The 22,611-nt window shown below is 34.1% G+C and overlaps 1 protein-coding gene and 1 long non-coding RNA gene across 4 annotated transcripts in view; one reads left to right on the top strand and one right to left on the bottom strand.

Moving 5' to 3' along the window:
- PHF14 (PHD finger protein 14) overlaps nucleotides 1-22,611 on the bottom strand; it is a 188,049-nt gene that overhangs the window by 22,116 nt on the left and 143,322 nt on the right. The window lies entirely within an intron of this gene.
- On the top strand, nucleotides 1,271-13,760 carry LOC130851072 (uncharacterized). The gene is made up of 3 exons (XR_009053122.1): nucleotides 1,271-1,349; nucleotides 1,532-1,706; nucleotides 13,658-13,760. It is a non-coding gene; the product is annotated as an uncharacterized LOC130851072 (long non-coding RNA).

Raw genomic sequence — 22,611 nt, 5'->3', positions numbered from 1 at the left:
TACTTCTGTACTCCTTCACTTATTTTTTATAAACATTTCCAATTTTGGAGGAAAAAGAGAAAATGGAGGTTCTGAGTATAGACAACTATTTAGAAGTTTTGCTGTAGTACAGAAAGGGACAATAACTGGAGAAGGGATGAGGTAAAGTTCTCCAAAAGGCTGGGAAATGTTAAAACATGTCAAAGGAAATGAAGAGATTCTTCTTGAAGGAACTAAGATATTTTCTATCTGATATTCCACTGGTATTAGTTTCAAATATAAAGTCTCAGGTCATACCAAAATTATTTACTTTCAAAATATAATTCTGTAACATGTAAATAAATATTCTATTATAGGAATTCTTACATTTTGACCGTAAAGTACTAGAAACATCATAAACATGCTGTCATAAGCCTAGATTTTCCAACGAAACATTCTAAAATAATACCAGAATTAATTTTATACAGTTAATAATAATTCATGATAAAGAACTTAGCTTCAACACATGCAAGAGCCTCTTTGCCATTAGGTTTAAAGAAATTTTTTTCCTATGAAATATGCTTTTATATTTTCCCTAGTTTACTTTCTAATACTAACACAAGTTTAAAGTATGGTCATGTATAACACATAAAATAGAATAAAAAATAGAAGTAAATCGGAAAAAATTAAAAGGCTTAGTGTTTTATGGCATCGTTAATTTACTGTTTTAATGAAGGGATCACAGCACTATCACATATATCTACAATACATGTTAGTTTTCACTTGCGTTAGAATATTTCATGATGATAAAAACAAAGCACAGTATTATTTGATTAGGAAAACAGTTCTTTGATTAAATTATATTAATATAAAACTTTCTTTACAAAATGCTATAAAACTGTGCTGCTTCAGGAGAATGGCAGTGTTAAAACTGGATAAAATAAAACACTTCCATAAACTGTAACAAGTGAATCAGCAACTTTTTATAGTATTGTATATTTTTTTATATATAATACAAATTATAACATAGCTTATATATTTATAAAATATATTATACTGTTATTTTATTATATATTACATACTATGCATATTTTATATATTTATATTATCATAAAAATAATATATATTATTGGAAAAATAACTTGGAAATGCTTTTCTGCTCATAGTGAAGTAATTGCCTTGTAGACATTTTGGAAATTAGCTCATTTTCAGTTTAAGTTTGTAGAAATGACAATGATACAACAAGGGTTTTAAAATAATATTCATTTTTCAGATATGAAGGTATATGCAGACAAGAATTGTTTTTTCTTCTAGATCCTCACTGAAATGGCCAATGGAATTTTAAAAACATGAGAGAGAGCCAGACGGAGGAAGCGCACGAGCACGCACAGGTAAGTAAGAACATATGCCTCTAATAGTAGAGGAATTGGGGGAAGATTCCTAAGACATTCTAAAAATATCAAGAATATTTGCTGGGACCTATCAAACCAGGTTATTTCCACTGCTCCTGGTTTTTAACAGTATCTTGAGTTCTTCCATAGTTTTCATCTCATTTGTCTATATTCTCTTTTAGATTAAAAACATCAAGAGGACATAGGTTACATCCTTTCATGGATACCACAGTACTACCAGCAACTATTACTGGGCCCTACACTTACAAGAGGTTCAGTAAATATTTGTAAAATGAAGGCAAGAAGAAACGCTACAAAGAAATACACCAATATGCCAACAGTGGTAATCCCTGGGAAGTAGGTTATGACTTTTATTTTCTTTATCCATTTCTCTGTATTTTTCAAATTATCTGTAACGAACATGTATTTCTTGCATAATTAGAACAAAATAATACATTTAAAAACGCAGCTCTTAATTTGTCTAATTCCTTACACAATAGATAAGCAGCAATATGAAAAGTAGTAATTAATGCTACATGGTTATTGATAAACATTTACACCAAATGAAGTTTACATATTTTATTTATAAATTACTGTAGCACACCATCTTCAAAAATTATCTAAGGATGTATTTTAGTATACAGACCATAGTTCAATAAAATGTTTTTTATTAGAAAAAGGCAACATCAAGTGCAAGTCAAGAAATATAATCTGAACTCACAAAGCATGTCAAATAGAACTAATACCTTTTAATTCCTAATTTTTAAGTAATGCAGATCAAGTGTTATATAGCTTGTTCCTATCCCAAATACTTAACTACAAAAAAATGCTAATAGTATTAAACTACAGGGCTACACTGTGTGTATGAGTAGTACAGAAAATTCTAGATTTTTCAAACATAACTTTTTTTGACATCAGCCAACTAGCCATTAAGTCATTAATGTTGTCTTATCACTGTATATCTATGTAGGATAATAATTTGGTTTTGAGAACTTAAAGTAGAAAACTATAAACTATCAACATAAGAATTATTCCACTTTTTTTTGTTGTTTTTGTTTCCGTTTTTTTTTGATGATCTTGTATAGTGAACATGTGATTAAAACAAAATCTTACCATTATTTTTTCCCTATCAAACATAACAGGATCTTCTTTAAGCTAGGTTTGTGATGACGGGCTGAGCTTCTCATACTACTTTTAATAAAATACTGCTTCCTTACTTTAATATATGGAAGATACATTTTCAAGAAGGAAAATGCTGATGTTATCTTGGTTATAAGCTTGCTGCTGAAATGATTTAGTTTTCTCTTACACACAATATCAGTATAAGGCCTTTCTTTTCAAGCAATGAATTATAGCTGGTACTTCAAACCTATTTTATCTGTATCTCTTAGTTGAGAAAAATGAGAAAACATAAATATTTATTCTATATAAACAGAACAGACATGAGATATAGATAAAAATGATCCATTATAGAGCAGTGAATAATTGCTATTTCTATCACAATTTGAACAGAAAAGGGCATCAAGTATTTCTATCAGCTTTAAATTTAAGGATACCTAAAGTTACTGAGAAAATAAAAAATCTGTAATTTTATGTGTTTAGGATAATGTGTTTGTGGTTCATGATTTTGCATTGATAACAGATTTAACGTCATTCTCTATAGCACATTTTGGAGGAAACTCAATAAAACTTTGCTTTAATGATAAGCGTCTGTAGCAGCAAACCAACCCCAACCCATGCCAAAAACAAAGTTCAAGAAATCCTAATGTAAAAATAATAAACAGTGAAGCTATTTGTTTAAATATATTATTCCTTTACTTTGCCATTTCTGATATCTAAACATTCAAACGGTAACTACCAAAAACTGTATAGGCAAACAATTCTCATGGTATGATAATTTGAGGAAAATATGCTAGCATTTTTTTTCCTTTCATGAATCAGTAGTTTTAAATCTGGGGAGACTACATGGAAAGGAGAAGGCAGTATCAAGTAGAAACAGCAGTATCATTAATAAAGTGATATAGGCATAAAAACTTACAGGCGCCGGAAATAACTTCAAACTAGGTTTTAAAAAAATGAAACGCAAAAATACCTATAATCAGAGATTCACATACTACGCTGATGCAAAATGAAGCTGATAATTTCAAAGAATGAAATCTGTACCTAAATTAAACCTCCTGGAAGAACCATGTATCATATTATGCTCTTGACGAAATTCAGACTGTTATATAACACAATGCATAGAAAATTTTAAAGTAACATTTTATATTAAAATGATATGAAAATATTTTTATTTTGTCTACATATGCCAAACATTATAAGCCCAATTAGATAATCATGGAAATTATATAATATTTGGGAATTATATAGGCACTGTAGGATATTTAACCACAACTGAACATAAACAAGCACTGGACATTAGTACTACGCAGGAGAAAGACCAAAGGACTTGGAGATAGGAAGTCAAAGTCCTTATCGATGGCCCTGCTAATTATCATGGGTCTTCGACAATTCACAACCTCCAGATTTCTTAACTAGCGATAACCTTGGGAAAAAGAGGTCTAAGAGAATTTGACCAGTTGATCTATAACATTATAAAGTCACTTCTAGATTTAAATTCTAAGATTACACTATTTTAAATGAATGAGAACTATTACGAATAATACTCAAGGTGAAACTGATATTTTTCCTCAAATAACCTTGGGGAACCAATTCTCTCCCTGGGTAAATGCTTTATAATTCTAACAAACTGAATTTTTAAGGCAGACATTACTTGTTTAGGTAAGTCTGAGCACATCTGCAGTATCTACTGACCTCTTGTATTAGCAATAATTTAATATCATATGAAATTCAACACTATGAGCCTGAGTTAAAAATTGAGATGCTAGAAAATACAGTATCCATATAATCCTCTGCTGAAAAAACATGTGAATACTACTATTTCCTTATATGATTCCATGTTAATCTAGCAATCATAGGTTGTAAATCTATAACCAATATACATGATCCTATTTTTCTCAATCTTTTTTGACAACTATTATATAAGGAGCTACTCTTAAGTTCTTAGGCATCTCCTATCCTTTGGGTTATGGAAAATCAAATACACTTGCAACAAAATAGTTTAGTTTTGCTCACAAACCTGGATAAAAATAACATGAGATTAGTAACAATAACAACAACAATAATAATCACGATGATATGTGTTACCATTTATAGAGAATTTAATGGGCCAGAAATTATTCTCTTGCCTACACAATGTTACTTTACTTTACTGATGAGGAAAACACAAACTCAGAAGGCTTAAGGAATTTGCCCCAGAGTGGCAAATCTACTACTAAGTGGAGGAACAGGTATTCAAATCCAGGTCTATATCATTATAAACCTGATGCTCCACAGGCATATTTTACTTAAGTTCAGTTTTACGAAAACTGACATATAAAAAAAAAGAGGTTAACTCACAGATAATAAACTTAACAGAAAACAGTATTGACTTCTTGACATTTATGACAAGACTGACTGTACCAGAGATGTTTCCCAGGAATTAAACATTTCTCAGTGTCAGCAAGTAGTTGGAAACAATTTCAGATAATGCCAAAATTTGCAATGTACTGCCATTTTACCAGCACAAAGCCTTTCATTTTATCATAAAGTACAGAAATATCAATCCTATTATATAAACCTCTTTCAAATCCTATCACTTAAACCTCTTTGCTTGAACTTCTAGTTTCTTTAAATACTTCTATTGATACATAGAATATTCTCATAGTTTGTCCACTGTATGGTTAAAAAAAAAGGAAGTTTATAAATCTATAGCTCATCATTGTGGAACAAGGAAAGATCACAACACAAAAGCTTGAAAAACATCTACACAAAATTAAGAATGTAAGCAAAATATTACTTCCTCCTAGATTATATATATTTTCGTCTCTATCTCTATTCACATACATAGACACCTAGCAAAAACATAGGCCTGTGTATCAGTCAGGATCTACTATAACAGCAAGCTCTAGTCTAGATGAAATGCGGGTTTAGTGAGTTGTTTTAAAGGTGAAATTTAATTTAAAAAACAGGGTACATCACACATAGTAAGGATAAAGTGAGTTTTGTTTTAGTGTAGAGTGTGTATGTATATGTACAAAGTGTGTGTATGATACAGTCTTATAAAGAGTAGGGTGTGTGTGTAGAGCAATGTGTAGAGTTGTGTGTAGGAACATCTGTAGGAATGTATGTGGGGATGTGTACAGGGGTATGAGAAGGTCGTATGTGTATGATCATATATATGCATGTGTGTGGGGTCTTCATAGGCCAGGTCATCTCCACACACAGACAGGAATGTATAAGTCAATGTATGGACTTACTGATTACACTGATGCATCAGTACATTATTAGGAAAAGTACATTAAGTCATATCCTATGGAAAATGTTACTCAACTCTCATCAACTCCAGAAACATTTACTATACCTTTTGTACCTTAAAAGACTCAAATACTACTTGTCATATATTTCATTTTTTGTAATTTATTTTTCACTTCTTTTCAAAACAAAACTAAATGCTTGGTATACTCCAGACATTTGCCTTCTAACATTGTAAATTACCTATCCTTTAGGGTTAGTTTAAAATACATACATTCTTCATTTAAATATACAACTTTGTAAAATTCTTTAAATTTCACTTCAAACCAAAGGCTGATGATTTCTCTGTCTTTAATTTCTTCTCAGTATGAAGTTCATAAGAGTGTGACAATTAGTTTACTTAATTAGGATAACTTGATCATGTTCTCCCCTAGGTCAACAGAGTTACTCAAATAGAGAGCAGAGTTTATAAAATTAATCTTGCTATACAATGAAAATGATACTGTCATTATTAACTACTTCAATACCAGAAGAAATAAGTGAGTATACATTGAAATAAACACAGTGACTCTAAGGTTAAATATGCATAAATGATTACTTTTTAATAACAGTAACAACAAAAATTACTTAAAACATTTTCTCTTAATATGTCTCTAGTTAATAAACCCATAATTTTAAAATAAGTCAATTCTTTGCTAAGGACAAATTTTGCTTTAAATTACTCAAAACTGGGACTTCCCTGGTGGCACAGTGGTTAAGAATACGCCTGCCAATACAGGGGACACGGGTTTGAGCCCTGGTCCAGGAAGATCCCACATGCCCTGGAGCAGCTGAGCCCGGGCAGCACAACTGCTGAGCCTGCGCTCCAGAGCCCATGTGCCACAAATACTGAAGCCCTCACACCTAGAGCCTGTGCTCCGCAATAAGAGAAGCCACCCCAATGATAAGCCCACGTGTCGCAACAAAAAGTAGCCCCTGCTAACTGCAACTAGAAAAGGCCTGTGCGCAACAATAAAGACCCAACACAGCCAAAACAAAAAAAAAGTGACAAAGGGATCCTGCTGAGACTTAGACTTAATGAGACTAACGTTTCGGTCTCTAAGTTGGTATTTATAATTCCTTGTCTCAAGAATCAGCATGTGGTCTAGCCCTGCATGGATATTTGTGGGTTATCAGCATTTATGGGTTATCACTTCAAATGAAATCTCTAACATAATTGATTATAATGACATGGTGCTAACACAGGTGAATACTATGTACTTCTCAATTTAGCATCAAGTCCACTTTGTGCAGGGCACAAACCTTGCCCTAAAATTAACTTTTAATGCATATTATGTAATATTAAGGGAAAAAGCAGGATAAAAGCTACTGATGCCAGTGTTTCTCAGCTGGTTTTCTTTATTAGCAACCCTCCAGAAGAGTCTTTTTAGAAATTTTTTTCCTAACTACCTCCTCATGAAATTTTAATGCCACAGATATACTGTATATCTGTTTATGTGCTTTATGTATAGCTGTATACTATACAAAAATAGTAAGTATAAAGCTTAACTTTTTTATTTGATATATACTTAAAGGTTATGAATGAATAAATACAATTTTTAAGTTAAAAATTAAAAGTTACTAATATGCAACAACTATATAACTACATTTGCTAAGGAATCTTTACTTATTTATACAAATTATGTCATTACATATGCAAATTATAGTTTACACAAACATGAGAAAAACAACGTAAGATCCAGTCTTAACAAATCATTCAAACTATTATTTTTCTAGCAAAAGTAACTGAAATAAATTTTAAAAATCATTTTTAACTTTTGCTTGATAAGAGAAGGTAACCCAGCAAGCTGAATAATCATTCATATATTGTCAAAATTTTCTCATTCCAGCACCTAACTAATAATGGGTTAAATTTTTTTTGTGATATTAGATAACAAAATATATTCTATTTTTAATTCTCAAAACCTAAGTTATACACAACAGCACCAAAGATCAAGCAGAAACAACATCCACAGGATAGTCAATGGCAACCAATAGGCACACGCAGACCACTTTGTGTGACAACTGGAAGATCAAGCACTTGACTGAAAGTCAACTGATCACAACCAGCTATTTGTCATTGTTTTGTAGCATCGATCATGTATATATTTTGCATATTTTCCGTGAACTCAATGTCAGTACTATTTGTGTGATACACAAGAAAATCTGAGAGAAATTAAACACTAAAAATAAGATTTTTATCAGAAAAGGTTAAGCTGCGGATGGTCACAAACCAATCAATTTTGGTTTTTCATTCCTGCAAGAACCAATTTCTGCCCTCTTGGAATGATACTGCCCCCCACTGAGAATGCGTGGCATATGTCATATGATGTTAAGATCTTAATACACATGGAAAAAATAACAAAATGTTAGTAGTGGTATTCCCTGAATGATAGTTATTTTCATCTTTATGTATTATCTTATAAATAAGCACATATGCTTATAACTTTCAAAAAAGTAACTAAAATTATGACCGTTTTCCAAAGACATAGACTAACCGAAATCTTTTCATCTTAATACCTAACTAGATATCTAGACAAGTTTCCCTGAAGAAACAAAAAAATTTCTTAGCCGCATATATCTAAGCTTATATTTATATCTATTGGCTTTTTTTAGCCTCGATACACAAAACATTTGCAATATACTAAGCATGATACACATGGTTAAGAATGGTAAATGCACTTCTGAAAGTTTTCAACACTTTCTAGGATCCTATAATAATGGAATATGGCAAAAAATATGCCCATCCTCCACTGCTATCTTTTTTTTTTAAGCTCTTTATTGGAATATAATTGCTTTTGTCTTTTGTTTTTCAAGGAAAAACGAATGACCATGCAAAAGATTTAAACATTAAAAAGGAAAATGTAATCCACTTTTCACTTGTAAATGCTGACATGAAATTTATGAAAATCTGGCTTCATTCATAGTACAGAATACTTTACTATCGTAGCTGTATTATTTGTGCGTCAAAAGGGAATAAATATGCTAGAATAAAGTGACAAAAACAGCCCACAAAGGCAAAAGGCCTAATCCTGATTTTTCAGCCCAAATAAAAATGAAGAGCTCTAATTCCTTTCAGCGTGCACCTTGAAAAAGATTATTTGTAATTAAAATGCTGACAGACAGAACTATTTAGGAGCAGCACTGCCACCGTGGCATAGATTTGACACTGTGGAAGGCACAACAGCTGCTAACTGTACTCAGCTTCACACGGACCTTAATATGTGATGAAAAATGAAGGACTTTATAAGAAATGCAAATAGAACTGATTTGACAAAGAAAGGACAAGAAGCTAGGTTTGAAATAAGACAATGGGAAATTTAAACTGTTGTCAACAATGTTACTAATGTGAATTAAAAGATTACCAATTATTTTTTGCCACCATCCCCCGCTCCGTTTTATAATACCAGTTGACTTTAATAAGACAGGTCTGAATGTATCATAAGTTAATTCTTTATCAGTTTTCATATATCATCCTTTACCCTGGTCGGCCAGCTGAAAATTATGCAAGCTATAAATTAGCTTTAAACAAGCTCTGAATCAGGCTAGAACTGGTTTTCGAATTAAAGAGCCTTCACTATATTACAAGGTGCTGTCATTTTATTACCTCAATCAATTCTGTGTGGCCTGAGGTGGAAGGAAATGAATGCTGTCTTCATCTGCAATGAGTTTATCTCTTACAGCAGGCTCTGGAAACTTAACCGCAGGGATGAACTGAAAGCTAAAGTTACACTTAACATTACCAATGCAGGAAATTGTTGCTCTTTAACAAAGCTGGAGTTTCAAAGGAAAAAAAGATGTTTCTATACTGTGAAAAACATATAAAACATTAACACTAGATTAAAACTCTAAAATTGTATAGAATACTTAAAAGAAATACAGTTAAAGCCAACATTCTATTAAAATAATTTTAAATGATCCTCAGATAAAGAAAATATAAAGAAAACCATAAAAACACAATGGATATGCTATTCTCAGTGTTTCAGAAGTACTAGACACAAATGTATGTTTCATCTTTATCTTAGTGAAAACTATTTCATTTCTTTTTCCTGTGCAACTAAATAGAAAAGTGAATTAGGTGTTAGTCAGGCTCACTGTCATTGTTACCAGACTCTAAACCGCTGATAAAAGAGTCAAAAAAAAAAAAAAAGCCATAACAAGCAGGTATTATTATGGCTGTCTCCATTTTAAAGTGAGCAAATGAGGTATAGAGACATTAAGTCACTTGCCCAAGTTTACACAGTTACCTACACAATTTGATTCCACGTGTATTCTTAAAGGAGACTATTTGACTAAGAGTAAAAAGACACCAAGTACATCTAAGAGAATAATTTTCTAGGAGATAGTTTGTAGCAGAAGTAGTAATGGGGGACATTGATGAGGGAAGGGATAAAATCAAGTTCAGAGGCTTAGAATGGTGTGTCAAGTAAAGCCAGAGGTTGGGTTCCAGTGACAGCAGACAAACCAGCACATTTATGTGCACGTAGCACTCATGTAACACATATACAACACAAGAATGCACTCAGTCTTTGACAATGTTTACTCAGAGGGCGGTACATTGCTCTACCTAATCAATCACTGTGAACCCTTCCACAGTTTGAGTTTACTCATGATTCTGCAAAATGATTTCAGACATCTATATTTTAGCACTAAACTTGTTTTTAATCACTGCACAGATTTAATGACAATATAAAATAACTCATGGTGGTGCAGTGTATAAGACTCCGTGCTCCCAATGCAGGGTGCCCAGGTTCGATCCCTGGTCAGCGAACTAGATCTCACATTCATGCCACAACCAAGAGTTTGCATGCCACAACTAAGGAGCCAGCGAGCAGCAACTAACACCCTGTGCAACCAAACAAATAATTATATATTTAAAAAAAATTACTGAAGTGTCCAGTGATAGATTAATAAATGACTGTAGAAAGAGCACTAACTGGCACTAACCTAGTCATTGCTCTGCCATTAAACTAGCTGTGTAAACCTGAGATTAACAGGTTACTTCTCTGAGTCTCACTTCCCTTAACTGTAAAATAAAGCACTTTGACCAGATGAATGTTTTTCAAATTATTTAATGCTATAAGTGGTAGTAAAGTCAATTTACTGGAGACTGATCGGCATGTTTTAGTGTAAAAAGAAAAAAACAAAAAATATTAGCATGCTCTTTATTCTGTAAAACCTTTAGGTTATATGTAGCGAACTATGTAAATCTCTGACTGAAACGGCTTGTGAATCACTGGTCTAAATGATATATCTCCTTTCCTGATCCCTAACATCCTTTAAAGGGCACCAAACAGAACTTCAGTGGTTACAAATTCATAATATAATATTTATAACCTTTATGATATGGTCCCCATCTACCCTTCCAACCACTTGCTTTGCATTAAAAACATATTAGCTGAAAAGACTACATTGTCTCCATTGAATTGCCTTTACTTCTTTGCCAAACACTGGTTGATTATATATATACACGTGGGTCTGTTTCTGGGCTGTCCACTCTGTTCCATTGATATATGCCTATTCTTTTGACTATATCACACTGTCTTGGTTACTGTAGCTTTATAGTAAGTCTTGAAGTCAGATAGTTTCAGTCCTCCAACTTTGTTCTTCTCCTTCGGTACTGTGTTAGCTATTCAAGGACTTAGGTCTTTCCATATAAACTTTAGATCAGTTTGCCAATATCAACAAAATAACTTGCTAGATTCTGAATGGGACTGCTCTGAATCCATAGTTGGGAAGAACTGTCATCTTGATAGTACTGAGTCTTTATATCTATGTACATGGAATGTTTCTCCATCTGATTTTGGTTTCATTCTCCACTTGACCTTGATTTCTTTCTCCATTTGATTTTTTAAATATTTATTTACTTTTGGCTGTGTTGGGTCTTCGCTCCTGCACACAGGCTCTCTCTAGTTGTGGTGAGTGGGGGCTACTCTTTGTTGTGGTGCACAGGCTTCTTGTTGTGGTGGCTTCTTTTGTTGCAGAGCACAGGTTCAGCAGCTATGGCTCACAGCCTCTAGAGCACAGGTTCAGGAGCTGTGGCACATGAGCTTAGTTGCTCTGTGGCATATGGGATCTTCCTTGACCAGGGCTCAAACCTGTGTCCCCTGCATTGGCAGGCAGATTCTTAACCACTGCGCCCCAGGGAAGTCCTCTCCATTTGATTTTGATTTTTTCCTTTGTAGTTTTCCTCATATGGATCTTGTACACATTTTGTTAGATTTACAAATAAGCATTTTTTGTTTTTGTTTTTTGTTGCTGAGGAAACTGGTATTGTTTTTCATTTCAAATTCCAATTGTTCATTGCTGGATATAAGAAAGTAATTGGCTTTTTTTAAAAATTTATTTTATTGGCTGTGTTGGGTCTTTTTTGCTGTGCGCGGGCTTTCTTTAGTTGTGGTGAGTGGGGGCTACTCTTCATTGTGGTGCGCGGGCTCCTCGTTGCCATGCCTTCTCTTTTGTGGAGCTCGGGATCTAGGCATGTGGGCTTCAGTAGTTGCAGCACACGGGCTCAACAGTTGTAGCTCACAGGCTCTAAAGCGCAGGCTCAATAGTTGTCACGCACAGGCTTAGTTACTATGTGGCATGTGGGATCTTCCTGGAGCAGGGATTGAACCCGTGTCCCCTGCATTGGCAGGCAGATTCTTAACCACTGTGCCACCTAGGAAGCCCAGTAATTGACTTTTAAACATTAAAAATTGGCATTGGTACACTTGGACATCCATGTGAAAAAAAGAATCTACATACAGATCTTATACTTTTCACAAAAATTAATTCAAAATGGTTTAGAGACTTAAATGTAAAATGCAAAACTTATATAAAGCTCCTAGAAGAAACAAGAGAAGATCTAGGTGACCATGGATTTGACCATGATTTTTTAGACACAACACCAAAGCACCATTCATGAGAGAAAATAATTAAGTTGAACTTCATTAACATTAAAACTTCTGAAACAGAAGCAACCTAAGTGTCTATCAATGGATGAATGGATAAAGAAGATGTGGTGTATATACATATATATATATCACATCATCTTCATCTACACACACACATATATACACATACATACTCAGCCATAAAAAAATGTAATCCTGGGATTTCCCTGGAGGTCCAGTGGTTAGGATTCTGAGCTTCCAATTCAGGAGGCACAGGTTCAATCCCTGGTCAGGGAACTAGGATCCCAAACGCCATACATGGCATGGCCAAAAAAAAAAAAAAAAAAGAATGAAACCCTGCAATTTGTGACACTATGGACGGACCTTGAAGGTATTACGCTAAGTGAAATAAATCAGATGGAGAAAGACAAATACTCTGTCATTTCACTCATGTGTAATCTAAAAAAATCCCAAATGAACAAACACAATAAAACAAACTCATAGACGCAGAGATCTGTATCTGTATCAGATCTGATAAAGGATGGGCATCCAAAATATACAAAGAACTCTTAAAACTCAACAATAAGAAAACAACCAAATATAAGAGATAGGCAAAAGATCTGAGGAGACAGCTCACCAAAAAAGATATACAGATAGAAAATAAGCTGCAAATTAAAACAGTAATGAGATACCACTACACATCTATTAGAATTGCTAAAAGCCAAAGCACTGACAACACTAAATGCTGACAAGGATGTGAAGCAACAAGAACTCTCACTTACTGCTGGTGGGAATGCAGAATCGTACAGTACTTTGGAATACAGTTTGGCAGCTTCCTACAAAACTAAATAAACTTTTACCATATGATCCAATAACCATGCTCCTTGGTTCTTCCCAAATGAGTTTATGTCCACATAGAAACCCGTACATGTATGTTTACAGCAGCTTTATTCACAATTGCCAAAACCTGGAAGCAACCAAGATTGTTGTATATACCACAAACTAATTGTACTTATACACTGTCTCTCTCTCCTTCAATAGGTGAACGGATAAATGAACTGTGGTACATCCAAACATACTGCGTGATTCCGACTACATGACATTCTGGAAAAGGCAAAACTATGGAAACAGTAAAAAGATCTGCGGTTGCCAGGGGTTTGGGAAAGGGAGGGAGGGGTAAATAGGTGAAACATAGTGGATTTTTAGGGCAATAAAAGTATTCTGCATGCTACTATAATGATGGATATAATTCATTATACATATGTCAAAACCTACAGAATGTACAACACCAAGAGTGATCTCTAATATAAACTATGGACTTGGGATGGCAATGATGTGTCAGTGCAGGTTCATCGATGGTAACAAATGTACCCCTGAGGTGCGGGATGTCACAAGTGGGGGAGGCTGGTTGTGCATCTGTGGGAACAGGGAGTATTTGGAAACTCTCTGTATTGTCCACTCAATTTTTCTGTGAACCTAAAATGTAAAGAAGAAAAAAAAGAAGAGAGAAAGAAAAGAGATATCAAGCCATGAAAAAACCTGGAGAAAACTTAAATGCATATGTATAAGTGGAAGAAGCCAATGTGAAAATGCTATGTACTATGTAATTCCAACTACATGACATTCTGGAAAAGGCAAAAGTATGCAGACAGTAAAAAGATCTGTGGTTGCCAGGAGTTTAGGGGGAGGGAAGGAGGGGCGAATAGATGGAACACAAGGGATTTTTATGGCAGGGAAACTATTCTCTATGATACTGTAATGGTAGACATATGCTGTCACACATTTTTCAAAACCCATAGAATACACAACACAAAGAGTGAATCCTAATGTAAACTATGGACTTTAGCTAGTAATAATGTATCAGTATTGTCTCATTAATTGTAACAAATGTACCACATGAATGCAGGATGTTAATAACAAGGGAAAGAATTACAACAGTTTTATATATTATAACGGTGGGGGTAAGAATGAGGGGGCATATAGGGAACTCTGTACTTTTCACTCAATTTTTCTGTAAACCTAAAACTGCTCCAAAAAAGTCTATTAAAAAGAGCAAAAAGGAAAAAAAAAATTAAATATATTAGTGTTTATTAGTAGTATAATTACTGCTTTTCAAATTATTATTCAGTTTCCCCCATACAAATTGTACACATACTCTGTCTCTCCAAGGATTCTCTCTATTTTGCTTCAAACACTGGAAAGGCCTCTGAAATATCGTAGCATTATACTTTTCTGGCCTCTTAACATTAGGTTTAACTATGTAATTTGTGTGGAGGTAAATGTGTCAATTTCCAGATATATTTTAAAAGCCATTCTATAATTTGCCATATTTCCTGCTACAGTGTTTTGGACCATGTGCAGAAATAAACCTGGCATCAGCTTGGGTCCTCAAGTAACTATGACGTACAGAGTTGTTCTGTACTGACATGTTACTTGCATGAGAAATCAACTTGTGTTAGTTCACTGAAAATTTGAGATTTTTTTGTGTGTGTGCTGCTTAACTTAGCCTATCCTGACTTACATTCCTATCAAATCCAACCTAATTTTCCTAATTCCATTCAGATGACACATCATCCACAATCTCTGTGATTCTTGGATCTGAAAGCAATGTTTCTAGTCTTCTAATTCCCAGTAGTTTACCTGTACCTTCTAATAGCATTTAACACTTTAAATCTTATATTAACACTTTAAATTCTATATTAACACTTTAAATCCTATATTAACACTTTAAATCCTATAATTATATCTATACATGCCTTATCTATCCTACTAGAACATAATTTTTAAAGGTCAGATTTATGTCTGATTATTTTAGTATATCTCAAGCGCCTAGTACAGTATGTGGCATACATTTTGAATACTATACAGATTTTTTTCAATAAATGAGGTTCCTATTGCAGATATACTGGTAGGTCCATCAAGACAAAGAAAATATCCATATAAATAAGAGTTACTGTTTTTTATCAAGTGTTATATTTTTATCAAACGTTGTGTACAAAAATACAAAATAGACATTTTCTTTCAGGTTAGTTTTAAACTCTTAGACAACCCCAGTGTTCTTCATTCTGGAGGAGACAGTTTCTTTTTAATTTAAAACTATATTTCTATTCCAAGGAAATTTACTATAATCAACAGGTACTTTTAAATGTTAACAGAAATGCTGACTGACCTAGACAGAAACAATTCTAAGAAAGGATATTATCTTAAACTTGCTGAATAGATATTCTCTTATGTCTCTTATTCAAGGTCTTTTCTGCATATTTGGGTCATGGCTGGCAGAAATTTGTTTTAGACATCCATTTGTTGTTCAACAAATAGCCTTGGGAATTTAAGGGGAAAAACTAGAATCTGCACCACTTCTACTGCCATTCAGCAAAATGAAAGTTTAAAAAAATAATTTCAGTAACAACAAATAGGAAATAGGCTAGCAGTGAAGAACCACCGGGAGCAATTTTAAATCTATCGTTGAAAAAATTACGTGTAACATTCAGGTTCCTTGTCTTCAAGGAATTACGAAAAAATATTCTCTGCCATAAGAGTTTGCAATCTAGCTGGTAAAAACAGCCTACACATAAAAAGATGAATAACAATACAAAGAAATATTTGCCAAATGTCAAATGAACATTCTAGCAAAATGCAAAAGAATTTTAGCGTAGTCCTATGGATTGTTGGGAAAACTAGGATTTAAGCTGAACATTTAATTAAACAAACAAACAAGCATGACACCCTGATGATATCTGTAAAAGGGAGAAGGTAGGAAGGAGGGAGCTGGGGAGACAGAGAGACAGAGACAGAGCTATCCAGAATATTAGCAAGGGGCCAGATTATAGATGGCCTTGAAAGTCAGGGATAAAACCCTATTGTCTGTCCTACAGTAGTGGACAATGAAGAGTTTCTTCTTTGAGTTTTCTAACCTGGAAGGACATGTGAAAAGTGCTGTTTCAAAAAGACTGATTCGGAAAACTTTGTAGGATGGCTTAATGAGAACAGAAACAGACTCTAAAGAGAAAGATTTTCGGAATGAAGAAAAAAGTGACATTTTTTGTTTTCTTCTGAGAAAAGACATAAGAGATTGAGGTATTCTGAAAGTAACAAAGGTTGAAGTAGGAAAAGTAACAAAGACTATCTCTAAGGTTGGGAGGAGATAAGGGCATGGCCCCTTTTTCCTCAGTGAAGTAAGAGACAGTCATCTAGAAAAAACGAGGGTGCTGTAAATAAAACTAAGACTTGAGATATGTGGCAAATATCTGAAGTAACTGCTATAAGAAATCTGATAAGAAGCTCACAAAAGAGAGCAATGAGGCTTGGTTAAACTTAGGAGGCGTAAAATTTGTAGTGAACCTAAGTCCGTAAATTCCCTCAGTTATTTCTAGTCAGAAGGAAAAAAAAAATTGAGATGAAACAACACAGTGGATCCAGAGAAAGCTGAGGAATTATAATAGAGAGCTTGAATGTTTTTTATAAGTATCCATTAAAATGCCAAGTCATAGCTTCAAAGCAGGAAGGGGGTAAAATCAGAAAGAAGATGATTTCCTGGGGGTCTTGAGAAGACTTCAGGAACTGGCAGAAAATATTAGAAGAAGTGGCAGAACCAAGAAAAAAGATGATCTGAGTCATGATGATAGGGTATCTGACATTCTCACAGTAAAGGACTATGTCGCAGGTGACATTTTATGTCTCAATCTCTCATAAACAGTCTAAAATTTCATTTTAAAAAGATATACACTGATAAAATACTTCAGAAAATATTTTCTTCAAAGTCTCACACACACAAAGATTGGTCTGTTAATTCATCAAAGGAGAAGCCTGAAGAATGAGGAAAGGTGAGATTGGAGAGCAAGGATTTCTTTAAAGGAGGTAGTCTATAGGAAGTCCCTATATAAGAGAGTCTTTCTGAAAAGTATTCAGAGTCTTTGTCCCCCAGGTGTTTCAGGGACACAGAGACTGGTTAGAGATGCTTCTGAAGAGTACTCAGAGAACTCGTCCCTTAGAGAGTTCTGAGGGACACAGAGCTGAGTTGGTATGTCTATCTAGTTGTAATGGCAGAGCAGCAAAAAAGCAGGGCTGCAGGGGGAATGACTGCTCTTCTGAGCTTACAGGGCAAGGGTTTGTGTGTGCTTACCTAAGACAAATGAGAAAGAGAGCAAGACTCTGTGTCTAGAAAGGGATCTAGACAAAGAGGACAGCCTAGTTGGAGTGGGGTGATGGCAATCAGAGAGGAGACAAAAGAGACTTAGGTTCAGAAAATGAGTTATAGCTAACCCACAAGAGAACACATCTCTCAATTCAAGGGAACAAGCAGGTGGGAAAGTCCTAGCACTGAGAAATCACTAAAAAACCACAAAAGGGAGCAGGGGCCAGAGTCAAACTTCAGTATGTGCCCCTTCCAAACTATAGATTTACCAGTCTGAAGCAGGCCTGAGCTGGCGAGAGGAGAAGCTTTGAACTGGTTGAGAGACTGAAACCTTGACATTAAATTGAACTAGATTTTTGATATTAAAAGAGAAGACTACTAATACCTCAGAAGACTGTAAAAACCATGAGTCACTCTAAAAAAAGAAAATCCATCAGAGCTTCTTTAAAGGCACTGGGATGAAAGAATTAAGTTACTTTCTATTTGCATCTTGTCTTGAATTCAGGAACAAAATTTACTTAGATCAGAATAAAAAAAGAAAATTAGTCTTTTAAAAATAGTAATCTGGATAGTCCTTAAAGCATTTAATATAGAGAACAGATAAGACCATTTCTATTGTCTCCTTTTATACTCTTTATTAAAATTAATTTTGTTTAAAGGTGTCAGTTTCAGACTGCAGGATTTTTTTTTTCCCCTCAAATTGCCATGGTGAGTTTTTTTTTTAAAAAAGCAACTAACGGTATTTGGCCCTATTAGGGAGGTTCCTATCTTAGGGAAGCTTTTTACTGATGAAGGAACACAAATACACTTGATAGATATACATAATGTCATGTTTCCAAATGCTGCTTTCATTAAGTCTGGGAAAAATGAGGAGAGAAAGAGTAGGAAAAAAGAGAAAATCTGGGGATTTGGCAACAGCTAAATCATGAAGAAAGAAAGTTTATCTCACAGGAAAAATTAGATTCATGAGTAGTAGAACTCAAAGAGAAGCAGTGAAAAAAGAAATGGAGGATAAGATGGTACTTAATATAGTATTTATGCTGTAAACAGGTTAAAGCTTCCACATCGTCATTACATGTCACAGGGAAAGGGTAGGAACATGTCTAAATTTTATGTCACTTTGTCTTCTTTAAAAGAAAAAATAGTTTTCTAAAGATATCTCCTTCATTCACAATCTTAAGATGACATGAAGTGAGGAAAAGTTGATTAATGAAAACTAAACTAAGGACAGGATGCTGGAACAAAGTTTGAATTGAGTCATTAAGTAATTCTTTTTTGTTGGTGTGTGTGTATGTTGAAACTGCTGCATTAAAATAAGAAAATAATTCTGAAATATCTCATGTTCATGACTTGCTTTAGACTATCTATATGTCTATGCTTCGGAAACTCATTCACGAATATCTTATAAGCCATATTTAAAACACTGATTTTAGAAGCAGTTTACAGAATACCACTTGTCTTTAGAAGTTGAGAAAACAGTCCAGTCCCTCAGGAACACAAAAGTGAACTGATAAAAAATGCTCTGATGCAGTCTGAACTTTTCAAAGTGATTCTTAAAAATTTTAACCTCTATAAGCATACTTTAGAGACTTTTCAAACCAGCGAAGCAGATAATCATTTGTAGCCATTATTGAAGGTACATTTAACAAAAAACCAACTTAACTTCAATGACGATATAATACTACAACATAAACCTTTAAGAGACCTTCAGAGAAAACATTAAAATAGATTGCATCTTAGGTGACCAGAGTTTAAATTTAGCATATGAATATGGTCCAGAGGAAAAGAGAAAACAATACATTGAAGCTGGCTAAAATAACTTGTAGAAGTCTAAAATCACAAAAGAATGTAGATGGCTGAGCTAGGTCACAGGTGGAAATACAGTGGAATAAAAACAGTTACATGAATCTTTATCTGTCAAGGAGAGAAACATGTTTAAACTTTTTTATACATGAGGTAATAATTTCATATTCTTTGGTTAACAAAGAGAAGAATTAACAAAAGGACCCAAATGAGTCTAAACTGCATTATAATTAGCATTTGATCCACTGACAGACAAGGTATTGTTTTTGAATAAGGTAATTTTTTACTGCAAAATAATGCTAATACTGAAAAAAACATACAAAATCTTTCAGTTCATACATAAAGTAGCTGACACTGCACAAATCAGAATATTCTTCAACTATCTTTGCAAAGAGACTGAATGTGGTTGGTTTTAGTTTCTTTTTACAGTATAGGTTTTCAAACTTTCACAACTCATGACGACCATTAGGCAGTAATATTTGACTCAGCTAAAATACCGTGCTTAGTGCCCAATAAAAAAAAATATTCACTTTTAGGTACCTTTCCCTCACCTCCCTCCAAGTACAATAGATTAGATTCTGCCGGGTCCACATAAATCATCTATGTTGTCAAGCGGCAGCTCCCTAAACACAGACACTTACTTCACTGAATTTCATAAAGAAGGGCCTTGAGGAATTATAGTCTATCTTTTAATACTTTATAGTAGTACCATCCTTAATCGATTTATTTGTTTTAAGAATTACCTCCAGGCTTTAGTCTCCTATTCATTAAAAAGACCAAAATAGATCCCACTTAATAATAAAAGTATTTTTCCTTTTCTCATTACTAGTAGTGTTTATTTATAATAGAAAAATTATCTGAGTTTCTACATGATGAAAATCTAAAATGGCTTCAGGACAAAATCTAATTTGAGAACTTCTTACAACAAGGAATAGAGAATACCTAAATCAATATATGAAAACAAGTTTCTAGAACACAAGCTCCTGAATCAGGCAGATCTGGGTTTGATTCACTGCTATACCACTTATTAGCTATGTAATCCTTAACTTCTTTGAACCTCAATTTTTTTAACCCACAGAAAAGGAGATGAAAAATAGTAACTACCATATATAGACTATGGTGAGGATTAAATGAGATTATACATTTTAAGTGCTTAGATAATGCTATGCATATAGAGGTACCCAATAAACGTTAATTACTAATGTTACTGCTAGTAGTGAGGCAGGAGATAGATGAGCCCCAGTCTGAACAGCTGCAGTGTCTCCCCTGTGGACACATACCCCAGAAGAGCAGGAGTGAGAGAACAGCTGAGCCCTGCCCAGATAAGAGATAAAAGACTCCATATTCCTCATTCTCAAAAACAAGGAGATCTTCCCAACTGTACATATGCTGAAAGGCTCCTGGGAGGTCAAAAGGGGGAGGCATCACCTCGTAGTAAGTGATATGTAAGAGGGCTACCCACAGGCCTCTTCGCTGGAATCCATCTTGGCTAAGAGATGCACACGCACACATGGGAGGTTCCTGAGATATACCAAATACAGACTCAGATCCAGGCAAATCAAGATGACTGGCCAAAGGAAACCCAGAAGAAATGCCCCATCAAGGGATTAAAACGACCATGAGGCCACGACTGTCTCTCTGAGCCCACCCATGTGTCTACCCACACATACTGTACTTTTTGCCTCCTGATAAACACTTGCCTTGCTTCACTACTTACTGACTCTATGTGGAAATTCATTTCTACACAGATGATGGGCTAGGCCTTGTCCCTGGCCACTGGTCTAGTGGCTAGGATTCAGCACTCCTACTGCTATGGCTTGACTTCAATCTCTGGCCAGGAATCAAATCCTGCTTCAAGCCGCTGCAGGCTGAGGCCATCCGAGGTCAGTAGGGTACTTGCTTACTTTTAAAGTGTTCATTTTCTTGACCCAGAAATTACACTGAGAATATATATGAGCAAAATAATACTGTACTTAAAAAATCTCATTAGAAAAGAATATTTAACACTATGGAAAATTGTCATATAGTGCAGTTATATGAAAAAAGTATATAACAGAATGTATAATATAATTGCAATTTTTAGAGAGTAGGTTGACAAAGAATAGACCACTGAAATATGAGCAGAAATGTAATATATTTAGGTGCTATAATTGCAGGTAATTTTAAATATTTTTTTTAATTTTCCAAATATTTTACAATAACCACATGTTACATTTCTAAGCAATCAAAAAACACACAATTTATGGTTTTTTTTGACTTCAAATTTCTCCAGAAAAGTAGAGTCAGAGAAAAGAGAAAAGGAGAGAAAGAGCAAGAAGAATTTTTTTTTAAACCAAGATTTTATGTAAAGGATATTAGTTTTATTACACTAAAAATCTGCAATTTTGAATTATTACTCTTTAGCTTTAAAGTTAAACAAAACTCAAATAGAGTCTGACACCTCAATTATATCAATTTAATCATATCTCCACACTAATATTTCACTTGGAGATCAAGTTGAGGTAGTCTCCTAGTTAAACGAATACTATTTAAGCTTTATAGTAAAAGGAGACTGACTATTAGTGGAAATGGGCAGCTAAAACTTATTGGTAAATTTATCACTATATTATGTCTTAATTATTAGACTAAAGGATAATATTTTAAAACACAGAAAGTCCCTCTCTTGATCAACATTAGCTCAGAGAAAGTAATGGATCATTAAATCCTAAATTCCAGGTTTTCCAGTAGCAAAATCGGTATGGTAGTGTGAGCTTTGGGTATGGAAGCCATTACCCTCACCTTCAGAGTGAGAAGAGACTGTGAAAACAGGCCAAAGAAGCTTATCAAAAAGATCAAAAGAAACAAACAAACAAAAAAGTCTGCTAAGAAGGGAGAAAACCAGGAAGAGAACAGTTTCAATGAAGACAAGGAAGCTTGTAAAAAAAAAAGTTACCAACAGTATCAATAACCACATAAAAGTAGAAAAAAGATGAAGCCCAGTAATTTACGAAGACTGAGGAGGACTAACTGTATCTACAGCTCAAAGATCCTTGAGATATTGCTGGACAATCCAGAACTT

This window comes from Hippopotamus amphibius, chromosome 4 (assembly GCF_030028045.1).
Source record: "Hippopotamus amphibius kiboko isolate mHipAmp2 chromosome 4, mHipAmp2.hap2, whole genome shotgun sequence".
Lineage (NCBI taxonomy): Eukaryota > Metazoa > Chordata > Mammalia > Artiodactyla > Hippopotamidae > Hippopotamus > Hippopotamus amphibius.
The sequence above is the reverse complement of the archived record's forward strand: the minus strand, read 5'-3'. Positions and strand labels throughout refer to the sequence as shown.